The sequence below is a fragment of the Anomaloglossus baeobatrachus genome, chromosome 1 (assembly GCF_048569485.1).
Source record: "Anomaloglossus baeobatrachus isolate aAnoBae1 chromosome 1, aAnoBae1.hap1, whole genome shotgun sequence".
NCBI classification, from domain to species: domain Eukaryota; kingdom Metazoa; phylum Chordata; class Amphibia; order Anura; family Aromobatidae; genus Anomaloglossus; species Anomaloglossus baeobatrachus.
In genome coordinates this window covers 676,185,260-676,201,893 of record NC_134353.1, presented here as the reverse complement: position 1 = coordinate 676,201,893, position 16,634 = coordinate 676,185,260, and the positions used below count along the sequence as shown (strand labels likewise).

Here is a 16,634-nt window from a genome sequence, read left to right as displayed (position 1 = left end):
TAATAATAATAATGTCCACAACTGGATGTGTTTAAATTTTTTTTTCCTGTGCTGAGATAATCGTATACATGTGTCCGTGCTATGTACTGTGTAACAAAGATAATAAGCTGCACACTAACTACTATAAAAATATAAACATGAAAAATGATAAAGCATTACTGCTATAGGGATACCTTGAACAATGAAAAACACATTTAGCTATCTGGAAAAAATGAAATACATGAAAAATGGTATTGCAAAACTGCTATGAATATTTGAAAGTAATAGAAATGTTTAGCAAATGTATTGATCAATGCAAATGAGCCCAAAACCAATGACAAGGTAATCTCTAATTTTGCGAGCACATATATATATATAGATATATATATATATATATATATATATATATATATATGTATATAGTACATAAAGGCATTAAGGTCAGGTATTCATAGCAGTTTTGCAATATAATGTATTTAATTTTTTCCAGACACCTAAATGTATTTTTCATTGTTCATAGTATCCCTATAGCAGTAATACTTTACCATTTTTCGTGTTTATATTTTTATAGTGGTTAGTGTGCAGCTTATTATCTTTATTATAGTCATGTATTTTTAAGCTAGCACCTAATTCACACATATAAGTGTTCCAGTCAGTCTTTTTTCTGATGTACTGTGTAATGGCAGTGTCTGAGCGTACAGGGACATGGGACATGGTCTGATTATACCACATTTCCTGGATAAAAGTAAAAAAGTATACAAACATTAAAGCACAGGATCACAAAAAAAAATTTCTTTTCATTTAAAACATTTTTTAAAAACAGTACATAGCAGGGACACATATATAAGATTATCTCAGCACAGGATCATTTTTTAAACACATCTTATTGTGGAAACTATTATTATTCCAAGATCTATTCAACTTTAAAATGAAATTTGTTCATGAGAAAACCTCTTCAAGAAATTTTCTTGAGAAAAATCTGCGCACAGCTATTTTTTTTACACATAGGTTTTGCTGGGAAATGTCTGCAGAAAGATTTCTAATCTTTCTCAAGAAATCTCCGCGGCAAATCCGCGGGTAAATCCGCGGGTAAAACGGTCCAGTGCGCACATAGCCTTAGGCCTGTTTCACACGTCTGTGATTCTGGTACGTATGTGCTAGTTTTTATACATACCAGAATCACGGACATACGCAGATACATTAATATCAATGGGTCTGCGCACACAGTGATTTTTCACTGACCCTGTCTCTGTGCGCCGTTTTTTTCTGGCATCACTGAAGTCCCACGGACCACACTATGGTGCGATCTGTGATACACGCATCAGAAAAAACATGGACATTGAAAATAAAAAGCTTTTTAAACTCACCCGTCTCCAGCGACGCTGTGTTCGACAGCTGCTCTCTGCTTCTTCCTAGCAGGCTCATTACTCGCATGCATATTCAGTTATGCAGCCACAGCCGACCCAGAAGTAGCTGCAGAGGTGAGAGACACAGTGGCCGGATGCAGCAGAGCCGGAGAGTTCAGCACCATGGACAGCAGGAGTGGGACAGGTGAGTTTATCTCCATGTGCAATCACAGACCACGGAGTACGGATTACATATGGACAACCCACGTATGCCGTGAATCACGGCACACAGAGGAACATATGCGTTTTTAACACGTGAGTGAAAAAGTCTATGTTTTTCACTGACGTGTGAAACAGGCCTTAGGAAGAGTCTTTAAAAACCTCGTTAAAAGACAGCATAAAACTTTAAGAGAAGAAAGAAAAGATGTACACAAGATGGGGACAGGAAGCTCAGCCATGAGGTATATTCCACATGATAATGAAGAGACGTAAGATGAGTTTTGCTTTATTCACATCTGTGTTCGTATGCTCTTTTTCTCCATTTTAACATAGAAACAGAAAAACAAAAAATAATGTAGAGCTAAATTCATTGACTGACATCAGCTACTCCAAAGGTAACCCATTGACTTTAATGGGGTTTTAACAAACATCTTTAGTCACTGCATTCTAAAGACTGCTTTACACGCAGCAACATCGCTAGCGATGTCGCTCGTGAAAGCACCCGCCCCCGTATTTGTGCGTCACGGGCAAATCGCTGCTCGTGGCAGACAAAATCGCTAGTACCCGTCACACATATTTACCTTCCTAGCGACGTCGCTGTGGGCGGTGAACAACCTCTTTTCTAAGGGGGCGGTTCGTGCGGCGTCACAGCGACGTCACAGGGCAGGAGTCCAATAGAAGTGGAGGGGCGGTGACCAGCCGCATTAACAAAACGCCCACCTCGTTGCCGGAGGACGCAGCTATGTTGTTGTTCGTTGTTCCCGGGGTGTCACACGTAGCGATGTGTGCTGCCTCAGGAACGACGAACAACCTGTGTCCTGCACCAGCGATGATATTTGGGAAATGAACGACGTGTCAACGATCAATGATTAGGTGAGTAATTTTGATCGTTAACACTCGCTCATAGGTGTCACACACAACGACGTCGCTAAAGACGCCGGATGTGCATCACGAATTCCGTGACCCCGACGACATATCGTTAGCGATATCATTGCGTTTAAAGCCCCCTTTAGTTCTATAGATTCACTGCCTGTCTTACGTTTAATCTTTCCTAGGTTTTTAATATATTCTTTAATAAACATGATTATTGATTCTTAAAAAAAACACTGAAAATGCAGTAACCTTTATGTGCTCAGGGATATAGTATGATATCTTTTTCCAGGACAGTATTGCCAGCTCAGCTCTATAGTGCGCCCGGAAATTATTTTACACCATTAGCAACTATGACACACTTGTTCCCTCTGATTGACTGCCTAATTTCCGCACCTCCTTCCTTCCACTGACCATGCTTGTGCTTGACAAACTTTACTCTGTGGATACTGTACCTTTTATCGCATATGTACTGTATTTTCTGCTGCCTTTTATGATTTTAGCTATCTCCACTTTTGTAATATTACTGTGCTATTTCACCCTTGTCAACAAATCTCTTGTTTGTGCAGTAATTAAATGGCTGCAGGTGAAACCCATCAATGACAAAAAAACGAATAAACTACGGCTTTTATTTCAGCATTTAACAGCCAATAAACAACAAATACAGTACTGCAATAAATATTGTTCAGGAGGCTGAGGATGACTCCTAAGAGAAAAAAATCAACAAAATCTTCACATTTATTCTTGTTGTCAGAAATATAAACTGATGATGACTCATGTGCTGTTTTATGCTAACGGGTGGTTATGACTAAATATTTTAAAATATGATTATTTTTATCATTATTATTGTTCAATGATTTATGCATAGGATCAGGGCTGGCTCCAGGTTTTTGTGGGCCCCGGGCAAAGGAGTGTTAGTGGGCCCCATGCACACACAGAAACACGCACATAAACAGATACCTACACATACAGGCATACGTACATATATATATATATATAATGTGACGACCTGGGCCCTGAACGTCTTGGGACACGTGTCTGGCAGCGGGATCAAGACACACACGAGCACTTTGTCTCTTAAACAATCTCGGTGATTTATTCACATTCTCATAAACCACGCAGTGTAACAGGTCACCGCCACTCTCCCGCAGGACAACGTCTCACTGTCTGTTTAAACCGCCGAATGTGCATACAGTTTGTTCTCTGGCATCAGCCAGTATAGTCCCCTTTCTGGGGTGTTACCTGCCAGTAGGTTTGCAGGCTGTCAGTCTGCCTCCATCCAGTCCAGGGAGACTCTCACACTGGGCTCACCATCCTGGCCCATGGACACGTTCCAATTCATCAAAGCCTCAGTGGATTCTGCTTCTCCCTGACATTTCAGAGCTCACACTAGCTCTGTATGCACAGGATCTCCTGCTCATGTGCTCCAACCAAGATGGCTCCCACCAGCACACGGAGATCATGTGACAAACGACAGCTCCATTAAATCCCATGAGACACACCTACGTATGGGAGGTATGTGGATGGTCAGTCCCGCCCATCACTTCTGACCATCCCATGAACCCAGCCCTGAATGTGTACAACAATCCTCATGGAACTACAAGTCCCAGAGAAACATTCCAGGTTCAGATCGCAGAGGATTTCCCCCTCTGTGACACATACCGGCCATCTACCACATTGCATCCTTACATATCCCCCCCCTCTGTTCCAACTTGTAGGGTGGAACACTCGACAACCTACAGGGACCCTGAGACAGGGCATTAGGGAAACCATACCCTACCAGTCGAATGGGCCCTCTACGAAAACTTTGAGTTTCCGCTCTTTACCGACCATCTGCCACTGTCAACAAACCCTCCTCAGTGAACCCTCTTCTCAGACACGTCCGCCGGTCCGACATATCGTTCCATAACTGTCTCCAACGGTGAGTGTGGTAGTGAGACAACCCATCAGTCAAAACTACCGTGCGGCCTGACTCTGCGCTAACCAGTCCACTAGAGGGGCTATTGTCCAGGTACCTCACAACCGAGCCGACAGGAGATCTCCCATAACTAGACCCTGCACACTCTCTGTTTGCCATTCTACTATGGCCTCTTCTCTCATGACGTCTTAGGTCACCTTTCCATCTCCGCCTTTTCCCACCACCACTTTTGGCTATGGACCAGTCACTCCCTCCGTCTTTTCTTTTAGATTTTGTCTTAGAGGGCTTGGACCCTTCAGAGTCTGTGCCATAGCCTGATTTATACGTAGGTCTTCTATGACCTTGGCTCCTTTCCCTACAGGACCTACTTTCCTTGCCAGTGAAGGCAACACGTTCATCAGGTGGACCACACTTCTTCTCTGGGCCCTGGCCCGAAAGCGGTCGTGACCTCAAACTCACTTGACAAAGTTTCTCTGCAATCTTCTGTCTTTCAAGATCCATTTGCTTTAGTTCTTCCAGGTATCCCAGGCGGTATTCTAGGAGAACTCGTACATTTTCAACACACTCCTTTGTTCCCGCCATGACACATGGAACCATACCAACTTCACAGGGTAACCTGGCTTTATGATAAACCTTAAGTCTTAAGGCCACTTTACACACAGAGATAAATCTGTGGCAGATCTGTGGTTGCAGTGAAATTGTGGACAATCAATGCCAGGTTTGTGGCTGTGTACAAATGGAACAATATGTCCATGATTTCACTGCAACCACAGATCTGCCAAAGATTTATCTCTGTGTGTGACGGGGCCTTTACTCTCGTCACACCGGATGTATCAACCATCTCCTGCATGACTCTTCCATTTCTGCCAATCAGTTTCTTGACAAGTTCTCTGGGCACTTGTGTGACCTCTTCCACAAAGTCCAACAGCCTTCAAGCTGTTTTCACTGCTTCTTCAGTTTTCCCATAGATTTGGAATGTTCCACTGTGTTCTTCTAATTCAATCGCTGTAATACCTGGAACCTTCCTAGCTTGCTGAATGTTACTTTTCAGCGCTCTTAATGCGAGCCCAATTAATGATTTCTTCACCACCACAACTTCCTGAAATTCTGCAGTGAGCTGCTTCATACACTCAAAGCGCCTGGTGTCTTCTTCCATCTGTGCCGAGATGAGCCATTTCGTGCGAAGACACTGCAGGTGCATGTCACTCAGGATAGCCACCTGCTTCTTTGTGACATTACTTGCAGAGCACACCACCAAGCGACAAGTCTCTGGGGCAAAATACACTTCACAGGCCCCTACAGCCTTCTTAAACGTCTCATGCATCGACTTATGGGCACAGGCTTTTCTTAGGTCTTCGGGCACATCTACCATGCACTTAAAGAATGGACAGGTTTCTTGACCTTCAAGGAAATTAGACCATTCCTTTGGTCTCTTGCATCTATCTTTTTCTCTCATGCACGGCTCCACCTCTTGAGTTACACACTCTTCCGGTTCAGCTCCAGCCTCAGAGCCTTTGGGTTTGCTATTGTTGTTAACCAAGACAATCTCTATGTCTTCCATCTTGGTCTTACCAGGCAGGTCACTCAGGCTATCAGTTCCTGATAAGACCTCTGGTCCAGACTTCACCTCATCAGAGACTCTTTTCACTTTTGCAGCACCAGCTGTCTCTTGGGTCTTCACTGCATTACCTTCAACTTCCTTGCGGGTCTCTGCAGTGTCACCTTCAGTCCTCTTTTTTCCTACAAGGGTGTCACACCCTTTAGCGTGGTACTCTGTTCCTCTTAGACCTTTGGCCCCGTTTTCACCCTTCATCACCCCAACACTGGGTAATTTACCGGTCTGCTCACCATGACCTCTATGGATTTGTACTTCAACTTTCTCCAGGATTCCTTGTCCTGTATTACCCTCTAGGATTTCACCTCCTACAGCGCTCTCGTCCGACAGACCTTCTGCTTCATGCTTGGAATCTATAGGAGACACCACCATTACTGCTTTGGTTGGCTCATTTTTTGACATGTCACCCTGCTGATGTCTGTCGTTACAATGTGTCAGTTCAGTTTCTGATTCTTCTTTCTTGTGTAGGACATCGCTGTCTGACTCTACCTTAGCAGTTGCTACTGGCAACGTGTTTTCCTCGACCAGGTACTTCACTTTCTCTGCACCCTCAGACGGTATACCTTGCACGACCTTTCGGCGCTTATTACGTCTCCGGCGTCTGGAGGAGATTTTACCCTTCTCAATTGTCTGTACCTCACTGCACTCTCTTGTCCTTTTATAAGAGTCAGTGTCCATTCTGGAGTCATCGTCACTCCCCCTGGTGTCCTGGGCTATCATGTCCCCACTTAACCAGATATCTGCCTCCCTTTCTGGAGCTACCCCGTTTTTAACGGTCACACTATTGGTTATTCCCTTAGTCCTTATGTCACTAAGTTGGGTCCGTCCATTTTCTTTGGTCACCCCTAACTTAGGACAGTCAATTTTAGAAGGTACTATCTCCTCCTTACCACACATAACTCCACAACCAGGACCCCGTTTCACCTCCCAATGTGTTAGGGTTTCCTTTGGGCTGTTCTGGCTCTTACACAAGCAACCGGATACGTCCCCCTGCTTCCACAAGTGCACAAATAATTTAGAGTCCCAACCTATAATAATTGGGTGCAGTAAATCTGAGACTACACCAACATCATGAGAATCACTGTCTCTGGCTGTCTTAATGACCACTCTGGATACCGGGTATTCTGTCTCATTATTGTGGGTGCAGCCGACGTGGATCTTCCTTCCAGGAATCAAGTTGACATCAGAGGTGGCCCTCACCAGGGTCACCAAGCTCCTTGAGTCTACGACTCCTGTTACAGATTCCCCATCCACTTCCACGGAACACAGATGTGGCTTCTCGTCGGATGGGTGGTCTATACTGCAAACCGGACACTTGTGGCATGAACACTGTTGTCCCTGGCTACAGTCCATCTGCGCCACTTCACCCTTGGATTTGGGATGCTCTGCACCATTTTGGGGGACCACCGCTTTATGGGACTCCATCCCCTTATGGGCAACCACCCCTTTATGGGACTCCATCCCCTTATGGGCAACCACCCCTTTATGGGACTCCACCCCCTTATGGGCAACCACCCCTTTATGGGACTCCACCCCCTTATGGGCTTTCTGTGGCTTCCTTGCAGTGTCTTTAAATCCCAGTTCACACCGTTCCCCTTTATCTCCCTGGGTACCCTGTGCCCGTACTGGCCCCAGAAGGGAACTCACAAACTGGTCCACTGCTGCCACATCTCTGCGCACTGACAGCTCCTGCTGTCCACACACAAGGAACTGGTACAGCTCCTCCATAACGTCCAGGCTTGCGGCTCCACTCATGGTCGCTCAGCTTTCCCGGAACTTCGTGGACCCACCGATCCACCGCAAGCTGCTTGAGTGCGCCGTCAATTTTCGTGGACCCGCCGATCCACCGCAAACCGCTTCAAAAATTTTTCGTGGACCCGCCGATCCACTGCATGCAGTCCGTATTCACAGGAATATGTCCTAGGCCGTTGCCCTTAGCAACCAGGCTGCATTGCCCTTAGCAACCAGGCTGCATTGCCCCTAGCAACCAGGCCATATGCCCGCATTCTCCACCATAATGTGACGACCTGGGCCCTGAACGTCTTGGGGCACGTGTCTGGCAGCGGGATCAAGACACACACAAGCACTTTGTCTCTTAAACAATCTCGGTGATTTATTCACATTCTCATAAACCACGCAGTGTAACAGGTCACCGCCACTCTCCCGCAGGACAACGTCTCACTGTCTGTTTAAACTGTCGAATGTGCATACAGTTTGTTCTCTGGCATCAGCCAGTATAGTCCCCTTTCTGGGGTGTTACCTGCCAGTAGGTTTGCAGGCTGTCAGTCTGCCTCCATCCAGTCCAGGGAGACTCTCACACTGGGCTCACCATCCTGGCCCATGGACACGTTCCAATTCATCAAAGCCTCAGTGGATTCTGCTTCTCCCTGACATTTCAGAGCCCACACTAGCTCTGTATGCACAGGATCTCCTGCTCATGTGCTCCAACCAAGATGGCTCCCACCAGCACACAGAGATCATGTGACAAACGACAGCTCCATTAAATCCCATGAGACACACCTACGTATGGGAGGTATGTGGATGGTCAGTCCCGCCCATCACTTCTGACCATCCCATGAACCCAGCCCTGAATGTGTACAACAATCCTCATGGAACTACAAGTCCCAGAGAAACATTCCAGGTTCAGATCGCAGAGGATTTCCCCCTCTGTGACACATACCGGCCATCTACCACATTGCATCCTTACAATATATATATGTATATATATAGACAAATTCAGAAAAACACATATGGATAGACATAAATCTATACAGTGTCATATACACTGACATACATAGATATACACATCATACATGTACACACAGATACATTAGAGATATTATTAATATGGGGAAGCCAGCAGCTGCCTTCTTGCCTCCCATCCAGATCCTCCTGTGCATGTGGCTGTACCACGCTGATTGGTGGCCGTCACTAACAGACATGGCTGCACACCGACACTGCTATATATACAATATACAAAGAAAGAGACAATTTGCACTCTGACATGCTAAAGCATGAAAACCAAAATTGCATGAATATAGATATGTATTACTGCTAAGGAAAATCTTAGAAAAATGAGATATTTAGCATACAAGAACAGCCATTTTTATATCTGCACCCAGATGTCACAACGGCTGCACCCAGTTATCTAGGTGATACATCGTTGGATTCAGAATCTCTTGGCCTAGATCATACTGCTCTCAGATGAGGTGACAAAAACCTGCTGACAAATTCCCTTTAACACAATCATATTCCTAGAGTGATTTCCTCCCCTATAACTCTTAGGCGGGCTTTGCACACTACGACATCGCAGGTGCGATGTCGGTGGGGTCAAATCGAAAGTGACGCACATCCGGCGTCACAGTCGATATCGTAGTGTGCAAATCTTTTTTGATACGATTAACGAGCGCAAAAGCGTAGGGTCCGACATTTCCATAATGCCGGTGCAGCGACAGGTACAATGTTGTTTCATTGCTGTGTGTGAAGCCGCAGGAGCGAGGAACATCTCCTACCTGCGTCCCGGCTGCAATGCGGAAGGATGGAGGTGGGCGGGATGTTTACGTCCCGCTCATCTCTGCCCCTCCGCTGCTATTGGCCGTCACTATGACGCCGCACGACCCGCCCCCTTAGGAAGGAGGCGGTTCGCCGGCCAGAGCGACATCGCAGGACAGGTGAGTGCATGTGAAGCTGCCATAGCGATAATGTTCGCTACGCCAGCTATCACAAGATATCGCTGCTGCGACAGGGACGGGGACTATCGCGCTCGACATCGCAGCAGTGGCTTGCAATGTCGCAGCGTGCAAAGTACCCCTAAAATCATGTGCTCCCTATCAATAGCATGAGTGCGCTGCCCTCTCTGATAACTGAAATATCGCCTGTACAACCTCCTTCTTACTGCTGCTCTCTTGGAGAAAATAAGGGGGAGAGCCATCAGAAGCAGCACAGGCATTCTAAGGGATTTGAGGCAGATTTTACACCAAATATCTGATGTAATTAAAACACAGCTGGAAAATGCAGCAAAAGGAAATAATTAATAAAGATTATTTAGAAAGTAAATAAAATCATTACAAAGGTGTACATAGCCAATAAATAGAAACTGTGGGCTCCCAGAGTTTTGAAGCTGCTCATAAAATTTCAATTAAATGTCAATTGGTTGCCTAGCAACAAGCATTGTACCCCAAACCTCTCCCATGGGGATGGGGTTAGATATGAAGAATCCTGCAGTTCTCTTTGCAATCTGCTGCGTTTTGATAGCTTGTAGTCTGAAGGAGTTTATGGAGACACCTTAGGCCATTAACAGCAGCCTTTAGTTTTTAATGGATTTGATATTTTCCAAAGCTCTGAACGTTATTATACATTATAATAGGGAATTATTAAAAGGTTTGTCAGGGTGATGAGAAGGATCTTTATTTTTACCAGAAATTGTCCCTCTTGTCTATTGGTTGTGCCTGATAATGTTGCTGAGCCCTTTTTATTTGATTGGCAATGAAGTGCAACAATAAATAAAGTCCAATGACGAGAGCAGAAATGTTTCTATGGCTTTGGTTCCACTTGCGCATAGCTTCTGATGCAAGAGCATTGGAAGAGGTATGCTAATGAACCTCTGCTGTGAGCGTTAGCCGAGGGTCATGCGACTGTGATATGATCTTGTGATCTGGTCTTGCGATCGGATCACAGCTGCAGAGGAGAAGAAAGGAGCACTTTTTCCCTCTCCTCCCCGGCCTGTCTCTGCGTATATCGCACTGCAGTTGGATGACATGCGAGTGCAGTGCAATGTTTCACATGCTCCCGTGAGCCGAGACTCGCTGCCAAATCAGCATGCTGTGATTCATTGATCATGTCGCTATGGCATAAGAAATTAATCACAGATGGACACTGCCCTATAATTTTGCACTGGTGTGAGTGCAATCCGATGTTTTATTGGATTGCACTCGTCCTTGCAAAACGCAAGTGGAACCGTGGCCTAACATTAACTCTTTTTTTTTTGTTTATTCTATACAATCCCACAAATAATGCAAATACCAATGCACTTCCGTCTAAGATATCATTCAGGCATCCGTGATTTTCTTGTATGTAACAACATGGGCAGTGCTTCATCAGTGTTTTGGATCATATTTACATTAGTTTTGTCTGTGTGGCAATTCTTACCATCAGTTTTTATCAGTCATTTTCAGGTATGAAAATAATAAATTCAAATCTTTTCCTATTCATGCACAGTGCATTGGTTGCACATAGATGCCATTGGTGTTCTGTCCATGATTTCTACAGTCCTGTACATATGCATGAGTAATTTTGACTTATGACTCGGATCAAGAATGCAAGTAATTTTTGTGCGGATACAGGGTCAGCAAGATAACATGGAAATGTGAACAGCTCCATAGATTAGAATTAGAGATGGGTGAATAGTAAAATATTTGGATTATGCTATCCAAATACCGAGTACTATTCCAGTATTTGTCACGAATAATGAACCTAATTAAAATCAATAGGGAACTGGAGCATTTTTAATGAAGATTTCCCAGAATAATGCTTAGGTTCCCCATCGACTTGCATTAGGTTTGTTATTCATGACGAATACTGGAATAGTACTCGGTATTCGGTACAAATAAACCGAAACACAAATATTTCACTATTCGCCCATCACTAATTATAATGGCTACGTGTTCCATCAGTGAAAGTTAGGTGCCTGAATGAGACCTTAATAGGGGCTTTATTTCCAACTAAAATTAACATTTTTTTATATTATATAACATAATATTTATTTACTTATATAACACCATTAATTCCTAAGCTCTTTACAGATTTTAGGGTCTCACAGTCTAAATTCCCTATCAGTCAGTCTTTGGAGTATGGAAGGAAATCAAAGTACCTAGAGGAAACCCACGCAAACACAGGGAGAACATACAAACTCCTTGTAGATTGTCCTTGGTGGGATTTGAATCCAGGACACCAGCGCTGCAAAGCAACAGTGCCAAACCCTGAGCCATAGAATAGGATATAAACCGACAAGGACAGGACCCTCTTCTCTCTGTACCTGTCTATCACTATTACTTTGTTCACTGTAATTTTACTTGTGTTTTGTATGTAACCCCTTCTCATGTACAGCACCATGGAATTAATGGTGCTCTAAAAATGAATAAAATAATAATAATAATAATTTTAATTAATAAAATTAGTAGGACAAAAAATGCATTCATCCTTCATTCATCCAAAAAAAAGAAAATAAGGACAGTTACAATTATTTGAGGAAGAGCCTAAGAAAAATGCAATGCTGCGTATTGCCAAGGTCACAGAGTTGTGTGTGTTAATCACGTATACGTTGGTGGCAGAGTCTGCCAATTTAATATCCTCTTGAGAAACACCAGTGCTGTATTTCTCAGCGAGTAATGGGTCAGCAAATTCAAAGGAAAAACGTTGGCCTGGCATAAAGAACGTCTTGCCAGAGTTATAACTGTGATCCGGTTATAGCATCTTCCTAGGACGGTGCCTCCGCAATCAGCACTTTCTGTGCAGCGTAAAAACACACACACAACAATCACTGCCACTTTGAAGTGTCCGCTTGATCCTACTTTATACAATTTAACACCTCTGAGCACAGATGGAGCAGACCTACGTAACATTCAGCAATCCTGGCTCCATTACCGAAAGAGGAAATCCTATTATCTGCCTTGAAACCCTAACCACATTTTCACGTAGAGCAGTGTGATGCCTCTGTAACTGCACGGGAAATAAGATTTATAATTATGATATGAGAAATAATTGCACATAGACCAGACACAGCAGCCAATTCACTTATAAAAAATAAAAAAATAATAAAAAACTTGGCTCTATCTTATCTCTTATCATTAACTATGTCAAAGTCTATGAGAACTAGTCGAACTTTGGAATTCCAAAAAAATACACAATGCATTTTAGCCTTATGTATAAACAATGTATATGATACAGTACATTGTTTATACATATCAGTGGAAATCTGGGACCCCCAGTGATCACAAGTCTTTGTTTTAGCTAATGGGGCTATAATGGACTTATCAAATGAATGACAAGCTATGACAGAAGTTTTAACTTTAAGCGGGCTTTACACGCTACAACAAATGTAACTATGTGTCGGCGGGGTCACGTCGTAAGTGACGCACATCCGGCATCGTTAGTGTTGTTGTAGCGTGTGACAACTACGTGCGATTGCGATTGAATGTAAAACCGTTCATCGCATACACGTCGTTCATTTCCTTAAAATTGCACGTCGGGTTGTTCAATGTTCCCGAGGTACCACACATCGCAGTGTGTGACACCCCGGGAACGATGAACAGATCTTACCTGCGTCCCGCGGCTTCCGCCGGCAATGCGGAAGGAAGGAGGTGGGCGGGATGTTTACGTCCCGCTCATCTCCGCTTCTATTGGCTGGCTGCCGTGTGACGTCGCTGTGATGCTGAACGTTCCTCCCACTCCAGGAAGTGGATGTTTGCCGCCCACAGCAAGGTCGTATGGACGGGTAAGTACGTGTGATGGGAAATAATCGTTTGTGCAACACGGTCAACAAATTGAACGTGCCGCACATACGATGGGGGCGGGTACGATCGCATATGATATTGTATGTTATATCGTAAGGTGTAAAGCAGCCGTAAGGCTTAGGGATTGTCAGATCTACAGAGCCAAGCAGATGGGGCATGGCAACTAGAGAGAGGATTGGGGCCCATTCTGTACCGACAGACTCGTAGATCTCTACCGATGTTGTCTGGAGCTGTGTTTCTATGACAGGTCGGATCATAAATTCATTGTTTTCAGCACAAGACGGGGTGCTAGGACAGTGGGACACTTATAGTCAGCTATTAACTCTGCCGGGCGAGAAGATCTCCAGGGGCCATCGTCAACTCAAAAAGTCTGAAGCACAAGCAGCAAAGAGGGGACCAGGGACTGAAACCCTTAAATAGTCCAGGCTGCCTGCAATAGGACCAAGACAGAAACAACAGAGGGGTTCCCAAGTAGCTCTAGGCCACGGGCGCCCATCAACAACAAGTGTGCATGAAGGACAGACAACCCAGGTCACAGCTGGCACGGAGAACAAAGGGAGCGGATACACCTGGGACCAGCACCCGAGGGTTCAGGTACCACCACAAAAAAGTAAACAAGGCAAATTAAACTACAACACTGGTGTGGACTGTTTCTTTGACGGCGTGCACTCACATAGACTTTTTTCCCACTACAGCCCCTATCATCCACTGCTGGGGCCTGTCCCTGCTTGCAGAGGGCTCTAACCATCTGGGGCTGCATCACTCCATCAGCCCCAGCAGAAACCTCAGCGGCGGCCCCAAATAACCTTGCTGCATACCGCAAGTGGTGTAGTCGACAAAAACTCTTTATTTTATTTTCTTTTATTTAAAACCCCTTTTACTTACTCCAAAAGACACCGCCAAGGTCACGGAACCGGATCCCGCCATGGCTGATGTCCCCAGACAAGTCCAGCCTGGTTCTGAGTCCCCCAACCCTGGGGTTGGTGTGTCAATAGCACACGGACAACAGGAACATCTATACTCACCTATCCCCAATGCTGCTGTCTCTGGCGTTGTTGCTTCATCTGGGTCCGTGGTGCAGTGAATATGCATGAACACAATGAGCAGGCCTAGAAGCAAGTGACAGCAGCGGTGAAGATAGCAGCGCTGGAGACAGGTGAGTATAGAAAATCCTTTAATTTCAAAGACAAGTGTTTTATCCGGTATGTGTCACACTGATGTCAGACAGATCAAATCAGTGTATGGGTCGTGTGACACCTGTGCTGCTGGAGAAAAACAGACTTGTCTCCATGCGGAACACAGGAACACGCATGTCCGCCAGATGAACACACACCCGTGAGAAAACAGGGATGTATGCATAGACCCATTGATTTTAGTGGATCTGCGTATGAAAATGGAGGTCATATGTACAGGAATTGTGGTGCCCCTGAGACTTCAGGCGCCACAGGTTACTGCACCTCACCTGAGGTGCGGTGCCCATCTCAGATACGGAGGAGGTCGTCACCGGTAACCACCACCAAAACATAACATAGGAGCTCTTCCACTGGGACTGGACTAGGGTAGGTGCTGGGGTGGCCATCATGAGGTTTGGGACCTCTTGTTCAGGAATCTGAGAGGCATGGCTTCCACAGGGGAGTTACGAGCCATCACGCTCGACCCGGGTTCTTAGAAAGGAATGGGGATCCCAGGGTTCGTGGGGAGTACAGGAGGCACCCATAACCCGTTCCATGGCCCAGAAGCTGGGGTGGAGGGAAACCATCAAAAGGAGACATGCAGAAGGAAAAACCGGCCTCGACCTCCAAAGTATCCGAGATTGGCTGAGGCCCATCAAAGCGAGACGCGGCACACCAAGAGCAGAGTGACTTCAGTGAGTAAAGAAAACTTGAACTGCACCCCCCCTGTGTTTTCCCATCATTGTCGGTGCCCTCACCATCGTGCCCCTACGCCATAGGCAAGTACTACCACCCCCATCATTCTCTCTGGGCCTAGCTCTACCTGTGCAGAGCTGAAACACCCGAGCTGCGTCACCATCCACCCCAGAAGAGAGAAGCACCCGCAGTGGCGGCTCATATTGGCCACACACCACGGGTGGCGTCAAGAACAACTACCCCCATCATCCCCATCCCCATCCCCATCTTTATTGACACCGCCGGGGTCACAGAACCGGGCCAGGCCGCTGTGACAACCCAAAGCGACACTGGCCCGGTGACGAGTAACCCCCGAGACCCCGTAGGCGCGTCAGAATCACGGACGTGTAAAGGGGGCCTAAGAGATATCTCATGGCCGCTGTACATTTACAGCAACCATTGTTAAGGTGTTTAAAACTATAATAACATTTTGTAAATGTAATAGAATTCATAATTTTCTATGGCTTCTGATCACTAACTACATCTTCACTATGACTAGATATTAAGATAAAGACCTCTAGAAAACATTCACATGAAGATGTTGCATGCAGAACCATGTCTCCAAAGTCCCCGCTGAGCTTAACTGAGCTCTGCTTGTGTGGAACATCTTAATTTGATTACCGAATGCAGATTTCCCAGGGTTTTCTGCTCAACTCAGCCGTACAGATGAAGAAGAAAATATCAGCATTAATGCTCACCTCTGTAATTTCAAGTAGAATTGCTAGAATGGGCACAATAATTAACACGCACATTCCGTCTTGTCCTCTCCTTCAGATCTGAACAACACTGTGTACTAAACGTCATCTTGGCCTAATTAACCTTCAGTACATTACATATCAATGACTGATGGGAATAACATGGCCCTTTGAAACTCAGTAGATATTAACGATTTTAGATTATTAATAATGTAATTTAAGGCTATATATAGCAATCAATATGTTACTGATTATGGTTAGTTATGGTAGCATTAAGAAAATATACTTAAAGAAGCGCTCCCATTAAAATCATTAGATGTGTGTATGTCCATGCAGTATAGTTGGTTATCACCGAAGTCTCCGATGCCAGCGCCATTCTCTCTTCTGAGTGACGTCACCTCTCATCAGACAGTCCAAGTCAAAGAGTACTCTATGTGATCCAAAAGTCATTTAAACAATGTAAGTCTATGGAGTGTCAGTACGAGGCTCCATAGACTTACATTGTAAAAACTCACTGAAAAAGGATAAAAACTTAGCTTTTATTGATTTCCACATAAATAACCCCAATTTAGCT

General features: G+C 44.9%; 1 protein-coding gene and 1 pseudogene across 3 annotated transcripts in view; both read right to left on the bottom strand.

Moving 5' to 3' along the window:
• Window positions 1-16,634, bottom strand: part of SEZ6L (seizure related 6 homolog like) — a 720,622-nt gene that overhangs the window by 508,547 nt on the left and 195,441 nt on the right. The gene's annotated exons all lie outside the window — the stretch shown is intronic.
• On the bottom strand, window positions 701-5,788 carry LOC142303437 (RNA-binding protein FXR1 pseudogene; annotated as a pseudogene).